Consider the following 9136-nt stretch of genomic DNA (forward strand, 5'->3'; position numbering starts at 1 on the left):
TCTACATTTCAAAAACATATATAAAAAACATCATTATATTTTGTTAGAACTAGAATAGACATGAACATGGAAGATTTCATTACCTTTGAATTACGAATTATAGTTATGATCAGTGTATTGAAGGAGAAATAGTCAACAGTAGAATCCTTGGCCAAAGAAAAAGACTACCTTGTCCCAAGGAGCAACGTTTGCGATCTCATCAACTTCTCCATCTTCCAACAAGAGAAAATAGCGGATTTAACCAAGCTTATGGTCAATAACTTGATGTTGGAGATCAACATTTGGAATGAAGAAAAGGAAATAGTTAAGAATGGTCAACAACGAATCTACACAGTGGTAATTGTAATGTCCCAAATTCCCTAAAATGACTTAGTACCTGGATTAAGGGGCCAGGAGGGCAATAATTGGTTTAATGTGTTATTATGTGATTATATGCATGACTATGTGGATTTTATTATTATATGGCTGTATTTGCATATATATGGGTGTTGCAAATTTTCCTTAGTGTGTGCAAGTGTACACAGTTGTCAAACAAGTAATATAATGAAAGTAATTTTTATCGTCTCCTCAAGGATTGTCAAACAAATATTGTAAAAATCAACACCAAACAATTTGGGGTACAATTAATTTTTTTGATGATTTAATTAATTGAACTAAAAGTAATTTTAGTGTGTGCATTTCTTGTTGTTGTGGCCTTTTTTGTGGTGCTTGTGGGGGGTAACCCGGTGGAAAATTTGGTCTTGGAGGCATAGAAGGATTGCTTGGGCCAGCTCCATGATTACTGCATGAAAAATTGGGATGTTGCCTCCATGATGGGTTGTAGGAATTAGAATAAGGACCATTCCTATTTTGGTTCCCCATGTAACACACAGTTGCTAGATTGGAAGGATAGTTGTCAAAAGTATGACCCTCACCACAATACACACAAGAAATGCTTTCCATTTGCCCCATTTGTGTCCCCATAGGCTGCCCCATTGATTGATCCATCCCCATATTCATTGTCTTGAGCATATTAGAAATAGAGGACACTTGGGCTGCCAAAGAAGTGATGGCATCTACATCATGAATATCAGCCACCTTTCTACCTGTAAACAATCTAGAAGTGGGCCACTGATAGTAGTTGTTGGATATTCACTCAAGGATTTCATATGCCTCATTATAGGACTTAGCAAGAAGAGCCCTGTTCACTGAAGAATCAACCACCATTCTAGTATGAGCGTTGAGACCGTTATAGAAGGTCTCCATCTGGATGCAATGTGGAATGCCATGGTGAGGGCATTTGCACAACAACTCCTTAAACCGCTACCATGCCTCATATAAAGATTCTTCATCAAGCTGTTGAAATGAAGTAATCTCATTGCAGAGCCTGTCATTTTTAGTGGGAGGAAAATACTTCATCAAAAACCGCTCAGCCAACTCTTGCCAAGTATTCATAGAATCAAATGGCAAAGAGTTCAACCAAGCTCTAGCTCTGTCTCTCAAGGAGTATGGGAAAAAATATAGTCTCAGGGCATCCTCTGTCACTTCGGCCAGCTTGAAAGAGTTACTCACTTCAATGAACAAGGGAAGGTGAAGCTGAGGACCTCTGTTGGCATGCCACTAAACTGGCTGTAATGCCCTGGAATCCCTAATATTGTTTAATGGCTGGATTAGTAGGCTAGGAGGGCCATAACTGTTTAATTATGCCATTAAATGTGTTTATGCATGTTCACGAGAATTATATTATAATATGATGTTAAATGCATGCATGTGGGTCCACACTTGTTTACAGGGGTGTTTTGGTAATTTGGCCCGTTGAGGGTATAATTGTATATTTGTTTGCATGTCAATGATATATTTTGAGATCACATTATAATGTGGATTGGTTTGGGTATTTCGGCATGAGACGATCTTTAAATATGATTTATCGGTTTGGTCATAACAGGTTTGAGCTCGGGGCTCGGGGTGAGTCTCGGGGTGTTTTTAATGATTAGAGTGTTACCGAGAATAACAGGGTAACGTGATATGGATTATTGGTGTTTGAGGATATTGAGATTAGCGGGAATTGAGAAGCGATAATTATGATTAACGGGATAAATGGAAAGTACCAACTTTACCCTTGGAATGGTTTTAGAAGCCTTAAGTGACCTAAGGGCATTTAGGTCATTTGGATGGATTTATATAACCCTTTAGTTGGCTGTAGAAGCATATAGAATAAAACAGAGCCAAAACAGAGTTATCTTTCTCCTTCCCGTACACAAATCTCCACCATTTCTTCTTTGGAGTTTTTGAGCTCAAAGTGGGGTTTCAAGCTAGGAAATCAAGGGGGCTGGGTTTGTGGACTTGGTTTAGCCATTGAAGAGGGTTCAACTCGGTTTTGAGGTGAGTTCAGCCATGAGTTCTGGTTTGCACTCTGTTTTCCTTTAGTTTTTCAGCTTATGAATTCTTGTTGATAGTTTAGGATTTGAGGAGGTTTTGATTGAAGTTTAGCTTGGGTTTTGATGAGAATGAGTTATGAGTGATGTTTAGAGATTAAATTGAGTGTTTGGAGGAGGTTTGGAGCTGGTTAGAGGGCTTGGTTCCAAGGGAAAAGGCAGGGGAAAGTTTGTTGGTGCGTGCTGTCCTTTTTGGCTGGTCTAGGTTAAGCGCCGCGACATGGCTATGGTGCGCCGCGGCCCTTGGCGTCTGGCAGAGAGGGCTGCCTCTGTTAGAGGGGCGCGCCGTGGCGCAGCTAGGGAAGGCCACGGCCCTTAGTGTCTTTTTGGCCAGAATTGAGTTTTTAGCTTGGGGATTCAAGCCTTAGGCCTCGGGGTCGAACCTAGTGCCCGGTTGAGTAGTGTTTGATGTCTCGGAGGCTAGGTTTTGGTTTGGGAACCCTCTGTTATCATTTTTATTGATGAATCCTATATTTTGGTTATGACCAGGTGACCATCAAGGAATTTAAAGATTGATCGTTCTCAGGGGTCGTTCTTATAATAACTTTCACTCGAACTAGAGGTAAGAAAACAGTGTATGAATACAGTTGCACCCTGTATAGGTATATGACATGCATGGTTTGTTATTGAAGCATGTTGGTTGATAAATGTGGACATGGATTGCATAATAAATGCTAGTGAATGTTGATTACTTATTTATGGCACTGACTAGTCAGGGACACTGACCCAATGGTTAGAAATGGCAGAGCGTTGTGAACGCCGGGCCAATTGAAGATTAGATCTAATCAATATCAGCATTGAATAGCTCTATGGCATTAATGCTGGACCGACCCTAAAGTCGAAGAACTTATAAGCGCTTGCCTGGTCTAAGACCAGATGTTCATAGCCAGGGCATATGGCCCCGGTGACTGTTTGTCACATGGCTAGGGGACGCTGTCCATAGTTACGACTCTAGAGTCGGGAGGAGGGTTATGTTGGTGACCAATCACTATGCACCTATCCTGATCAAACTTATGAAAGAACCACTTATCAGTTAAGCCCTGGTGACCCTATCGTCACATGGCTAGAGGGAGCTGTACCCACTTTTGTGACTTTTGCTACAGTCATCTATCTGTTTTGGACTGATAGTCCTGAATGATTATTATGATCATTGTTGATATTATATCATGCTTTATTGTGTTTTCTTGCTGGGCCTTGTCTCATGGGTGCTGTGTGGTGCAGGTAAAGGGAAGGAGAAGCCACCCAACCTTGAGTGGAGAGCTCAGGTGGTGCTGTGTACATATTTGGGCCGCTTGACCACCACGGTCAGGGAGTTCTCAGAGGAACTAGGGGTTTACCCTATTTTTGCTGCTTAGGTCGGCGGGGATTGTAAATTTGAAACTGTAGCGACCATTTTGTGTTGTAAACAACTTATAAACGTTTTGAATGGCTCATGAGTAGTTTATTTACTTAATGAAATGTATCCTTTCCTTTTTACTGATTTTCACCTTAACCTGATAATAGCACCTAGATCACGTTTTTTACCAAAGGACTCGAGTAGCGAGTCAAATTTCCGGTTCACTGTTCACCGTAACTGTTCTGGGGTAGCCAGGGCGTTACACTGGCCCACAGTTTGAAGCATCTGGAACATGACTGGCTTCAATTCAAACTGTGCAGCCTGTATTTATGGTCTAATGATGCCCGGATTGATTGCATGATAGCACGATATCTGTCATCAGCCACAATAAATGCATTTTGCCCATTATTGGCAGCTACTCCCCCTTGAGCTACTCCTTCTTGAGCAGCTCCTGCTAGATTTGTCGCCCCTTGAGAAGCTCCTGCTAGATTTTCCGCCCTTTGAGCGACTCCTTGTTGAGCCCCTTTCTCAGCATCCATCACTACTACTTCCCTTTTTTATTTTTGTAACTTTCGCCTTCTTCTAAACGTACGCTCGATTTCTAGATCAATGGGAAGTAGTCCAGGGTCTTGTTTCTCGTTCATACACTATGTAAACCTAAATTTTTCACGAGAATCACCCAACTTAGAACAAAAGAAAATTTAAACCAAATTGCAAGATAATTAGCTTTACAATAATTGACTTTAAGCAATCCCCGGCAACGGCGCAAAAACTTGTTGCGAATTTTCCTAAGTGTGTGCAAGTGTACACAGTCGTCAAACACGTAATATAATGAAAGTAATTTTTATCGTCTCCTCAAGGATTTTCAAACAAATATTGTAAAAATCAACACCAAACAATTTGGGGTACGATTAATTTTTTTGATGATTTAATTAATTGAACTAAAAAAACTAAACAAGAGAATTAAAATAGGTCTTTAACACTAAAGTTAGAAAATAACAAATTGTGATTAATATTATGATAAAAGTTAGGCATATCAAATCCCCCTAATTTGTAGGTTTGCCCTTCATGTTGCAACAAAGTTCATAGCAAAGTTCTCTTGTAACTAGAACTTCCAATTTAATGCACATGCCATTTTTCCAAATGCTCATGTTAAAGTTCCATCAATTAAATTCACATACTCATATGCTAAATTTAATTTCAAGGACACAATTTGAAGCATCAATCCTTCAAGTTTGCATGGTGAATAAAATATCCCAAAGTTATCCACTAATTAATAACAAAATTATTAACATGCATCAATCAAGCATTTCCACTAATTCTAACCCCTTCAGAATTTAAACTAGCTTGTTTCTTTCCTAAGTTGATCATTCTCATGCAAGAGTTTGCACAATAAATATATCTCAAATGAACAAGATAAAATCTGCATAAAACATTCCACACCTTAGGGTTGATTACAAATTAGGGTTCATCAATATCCCTAGCACAAACAAATTAGCTCATAATCAAAATACCTAAATCACCACAATATATATTCAACATTATCTCAAGAGTTCAAGATGAGAAAAATAAAATTATAGGAAAAGAGAGTTTGGAAAGACAAGCCAAAATGATAGAAATCTTCTATTCTTTGTCTTCTAACTCTTCTTCTTCTTCTTCTTCTAGCTTTCTTCTCCTAGGTTTTTCCTCTTCTTTTCTTGATGTTTTAGCTCCAAAGGTGCATAAACTCTCCTTGAATGGTGATAGGCGGCTGGGGGTTTTCTCATGGAGAAGACGATCTCTCTTTTTGGGCTAAAAAATGGTATAAAGCTTCTCCTTCTCTCTCTACACATGGGGACCACTCTTTTTTTTTCTTCAGAATTTGTCAGCTCATTTCCACCTCATCATCCCATTGTTCAAGTGTATCCACCTCATTTAATCACTTGCCAAGTGTGCAAACTTTATGTTGCTGCCTGCACACACTTTGCTGCAGCAAAGTTGACTGATGCTTCAACAAAGTTCCATAATTTCAGCTCCAAGATGATTTCCTTGCACATGTTCCACTAAGCCTTCCAAGCACCCTTTCTTTATGCCTTCAAAATAGATACCACATTTTTAGAACATAATCCCATTATTTTCCACAAGAGTTATCACTAATTAAAAAAAAATACACAACAAAATTAAAAGACAAAATGACTAAAACCACACAATAATAACACAAGTACTCTATTTTGCTTAAATTATTAAGTTCAAAAGCTCAATTAATAACTCTAAAATATAGAGTTATCAATGGGGTCATTTCATATAAGAAGGGCATTTTCATAATTTTGGCCCATTGAGGGCGTATTTGTATATTTATGTGTCTGTATGCAATATATGGGTGAGACCACATTATTATGTGAATATATTTGAGTTACTCACCATGAGACGTTCCTAGGTAGCAAGTTAGCGGTTTAGTCATAACGGGGTCAAATGCTGGGCTTAGAGTGAGCTTATGGATATTTTGGTACTTAGTACATTACTAGGATTGAGCGGGTAATGGAAAAGGATTTGATAATTATTTGAAGACATTGTAAGTAATAGGAATTGTGAGACGTTAATTATGATTAACCGGGTAGGCGACAAATACCAAAACTTCCCTTGAGGGGCTTTGAGAGAGACAATGGGCCCTAGGGACATTTTAGTCATTTAAGGCAAAATTTGGTGACTTATTCACCTTTTTTTTCTTTGGCTGAAGAAGCAGAAACGTAACACTCTAGCTCTTTTTCTCTTCCTCTCGATAATTCTCTCCCTTTCTCTCTCTTAGTTTGCTTTTAAGGCTAAGGTTAAGGATTCAAGCTTGAGGAACTAAGTCTTGGGGTTTAAGATTTGAATTGCTACAACTAGGAGGTGTTGATTCATAGCTGAGGTGAGGTTTATAAATTCTGTTTTTGTTTGGTTTTCTTTATATTTTTGGTTGTTTATAAGTTCGAAAGGTTGGTTATGGAATTGGGATTTTGGTAGTGTTCTGAATGTGTTAAAGCTTGGGTTTTACAGCTGGTTTGGTGATAATACTGTATTGAGTTTTAGTTTTGATTTTGGGATTGTTTGGAACTATTTTGTGGTGAGTTTTGAGCTGAGGAGAATATGGGTACTGGGTTCGCAGGGTCAAGTCGAGACTATGTTCTTGGGCGCCGCGACATGTGTGAACCCTAGGGCCTAGGAGGGGCTCTGTCCTGATAGCTCGCTGTGACCTTCAAGGGAAAGTTACGGCCTGCCCCTGGCACCCAGACAGGGGGCTTTCTATCTGAGAGGCACATCACGGCCCTTCGGAGCAAGTCGCGACCCCCCTAGTTCTTTTAAGTCAACATAGGTTTTAAGGTCGGGGTTTCAAACCTTAAGGCTCGAGATCGAATGTACTAACTAGTTTGGTAGAATTCGAGGTCCCGGAGCCTAGGACTTGGTTCGGGAACCTTTAATTGCTCATTATTGATGGGATTTCATATTTGGTTATGATTAGGTTAACGCTAAGGGCTCAAGGTCAGGATCAAACTCACAGATTTTTCTTAATTTATTTTACGCTCAAGCTGGAGGTAAGAAAACTGCACCCATTACGTGACATACATGACTATTGATGAAGCACGTTGAGTGCTCTATATATGGATATATGTTGCATTATAAATGATTGTTTGCATTATTTACTTGAGAAATGCATGGACTTATCAGTTGAGGATGGCAATAGCCCTGAGTGCTGGTTGTAAAGCACTGACTTATCTATCAAGAACGACAATGGTGTTGAGCGCTAGTCGTAAAGAATTGACTTATGAGTCAAGAGAAGCAATAGTGCGTTGGGCACTGGTCGATATGATTAGATCTAATCAATAAAGCGTTACACGCTCATCCAACCCAATGGTCGTAGAAAACTAAAGCGCTTGACTAGTTCCATGGCGAAAGGCCCAGGTTGACTTTATGTTCACATGGCTAGGGAATAGGACCCTAGGATGACTCCATGGTCATCTATTCAGGGAAAAGGACCCCAGGGTGACTCCATGGTCATCTATTCAGGGCACAGAAACCTAGGTTGACTACATGGTCATCTGAGTAGTGCTGCGGGCCCCAGAATGATTCCATTATCATTTATTGGTACTTGTATGCATGCAGTAATAAGTTTTCTTGTTGATACTTGGCTCACAGGTGCTATGTGGTGCAGGTAAAGGAAAAGAAAACTTACCCAGCCATGAGTGGAGAGCTTAGGTGGCGACATGTACATATGCGACTGCTTGACCACCACGACCAAGGTTTCTCAGAGGAACTAGGGTTAAACCCTATTTTTGCCGCTTAGGTCGGCGGATTGTAACTTTTGAGTTGTAATGACCATTTTGGAACTGTAAACAACTTTGTAAACATTATTATGGGATTCCATGTATAGTTTAACATTTTTAATAAAATATCCATTCCTTTTGACCAAGATTTTAACCTTGGCCTAATAATTACATTTAGATAGACGTTTATGGCCTAAAGACCCGTTTAGCGGGTTGAGCACTATTTAAAATACACAGTGTGATGGTCTTGGTTATTGAGTGTTACAACTTGGTATTAGAGCGTGCCAAGGTTAAGGGTTCTTGTAGAGAAGCTGGGCATGTACACTCGCCACTAAAGACATGTTTGACTCAGGGTTTAGTAACTATTTATGTGGTTATGTGTTTAACTATTTTAATAGGATATAAATTCTTTACCTGCATGCTTTATTAGGTAGCATGAGATATACTGATAGGGTCTGGCCCTTGATTGCTGCAGGATGAGCAAGAATGTGCTCATTAGCACTGATATTGCTTGGGAATGCCAAAGAACTGCTTATTAGCATTGTTGTATGGACATGCAAGTCAGGACACGCTCATTAGCACTGTCACAGATACATGTATGCTAGAAAATGCTTATTATCATCGTTAATTGTTAATGGTTAATTGTTATGAATATCAAAATGTGCTTATTAGCACCATACTTGAATGTGAACCGACATGCTTATTAGCATGACTATTGAATGTAAATAAGTATCTGCTGATCTTAGACCGTGAGGCGACAAGAGGTTTAGTTATCACTACCTAACTGGCCACAATGATTATTGCAGCAAGGTATAAGATTGAAAATATGCTTCCAAGGCAGATTGAATCATCAGCTGGCTAGGAAGATCAGGGCCAGAATGACAAACAAGGTCAGGATAATGACCAGGGTCAGACCCCTCAGCCAGCTCCTGAGAACTGGCAGCAGGTGCTTGTTGATTCGCAACCTAGGGTATTGAGGCAGGAAGAAGAAATACGCCTCCTGAGACAACAACAAGATCCCACAGCGAACATTTTACCAGAGGAACCACCTGTGACGGTACCAACAGTTGAGCAACTGCCAGAGACTGGGAATAAACGGGAACCTC

At 39.8% G+C, this 9136-nt stretch overlaps 1 non-coding gene across 1 annotated transcript; it reads left to right on the top strand.

Annotated features, from left to right (window-relative positions):
• Positions 1-1261: 1261 nt before the first annotated feature.
• Positions 1262-1368, top strand: LOC133787239 (small nucleolar RNA R71). The gene has a single exon (XR_009872271.1). It is a non-coding gene; the product is annotated as a small nucleolar RNA R71 (small nucleolar RNA).
• Positions 1369-9136: the final 7768 nt, after the last annotated feature.

This window comes from Humulus lupulus, chromosome 6, assembly GCF_963169125.1.
Source record: "Humulus lupulus chromosome 6, drHumLupu1.1, whole genome shotgun sequence".
In the NCBI taxonomy this organism is placed as follows: Eukaryota; Viridiplantae; Streptophyta; class Magnoliopsida; order Rosales; family Cannabaceae; genus Humulus; species Humulus lupulus.